This window comes from Galeopterus variegatus, unplaced genomic scaffold, assembly GCF_000696425.1.
Source record: "Galeopterus variegatus unplaced genomic scaffold, G_variegatus-3.0.2 Scaffold9738, whole genome shotgun sequence".
NCBI lineage: Eukaryota > Metazoa > Chordata > Mammalia > Dermoptera > Cynocephalidae > Galeopterus > Galeopterus variegatus.
This window is the reverse complement of record NW_007735849.1, coordinates 54,353-55,677: the sequence shown is the minus strand read 5'-3', so window position 1 is coordinate 55,677 and position 1,325 is coordinate 54,353. Positions and strand designations below refer to the sequence as shown.

General features: G+C 45.7%; 1 pseudogene; it reads right to left on the bottom strand.

Annotated features, from left to right (window-relative positions):
* Positions 1-454: 454 nt before the first annotated feature.
* The window catches only part of LOC103609537, a 17,351-nt pseudogene continuing 16,480 nt past the window's right edge, over positions 455-1,325 (bottom strand).

Genomic DNA, 1,325 nt, shown 5'->3' with positions numbered 1-1,325 from the left:
GATGAGTAGGAGCGAAAGAACGAACTATGCCAATTACAAGCAACAGAACTTCACAATCACATGTAGAAATTTTCATAAACATGTTAAATGTCAACCAGATGGTCCGTGGCCAGGTTTCTGGCACTAGTAAGGCCACGTGACCATCCTTTCTATGGCCGCCACCCTCCGCATAGGGTCCCCATCATCCCTCTATTCCCCCCACTGTCCCTTCTGGGCCCCACCGTCCCCCAGTTCCCTACCTTGGTCCTTCTGTCCCTTTCTCGGTGCAGGCCTCATCCCACCTCCTTCCCCCAGCCCTTGGGACTTTGGGTAGAGGACAGCTCACCACCTCTTCATCCGGGCGGACCACGCCAAGGTACAGGCGGAAGCGCTTGAGCACAGCACCAGGCCCAGGCGAGCGCTGCTGCTCACCTGAGGAGCTGCAGGAGGCTGCGGGACAGCGAGAAACGGCCGTTTACAGCGGACAACCGTTTACGGCAGAGAACAGCACTCGGCAGATGCGGCCGAGCTGCGCGAAGCCCTGTGAGCGCTCCGCGAAGACCTGCGCGGGCTGAGGGCACCGGACGCGCATGCGTGGAGGCTCGGCGCGCTGGGGCTTGGATCCGGCGGGAACAGTGCACTTGGGCACCAGTTCAGTACCTGTCCATTGCTGTTGCCGCTGCGGCCTGAAGCGATTCGCAGGGCTTGGGCATCCGGCCACAAGAATAAAACATGTAGGAAACAGCCAAAATATTTATGGTAAGGATCTCTTCTTCCAAGACAGTACCTTAAGCTTGACATCGCCATAGCAAAGACAGAAGACAAAAAAAGAGCCAAACACTGTATGAAGAGTTCCTTTTATAAAAGTCTTAATACCATTCATAAGGAAAGAAGCCTCATGATCTAATCATCTCCTAAAGGACCCATCATACTCAATAGTGAAAACTTGAATGATTTCCTCCAAGTTCAGAAATAGACAAGAATACCCACTCTTTTCACTTCTATTTACAGTAGTACTGGAAGTCGTTGCCAAAAACTTAAGAAAAAGAATAAAAAAGATCCAACTCAGAAAGAAAGAATAAAATACTGAAAAATACATTTAACCAAGGAGGTGAAATGTCTGTGCACAGAAGACTATAAAAAATTGATAAAAGTACCTGAAAAAGACAAAAATAAATTGAAATATTTGGTGTTTATTATTTTGAAGAATTAATATTGCTAAAATATAAATGATGCCTAAAGTGATCTACACATTCAATGCAATCTCTATCAAAATTCTTTTTTTTTTTTTTTTCCCCCACTCGTTTTATTTTATTTTATTTTTTTTATTTTTATTTTATTTTTTT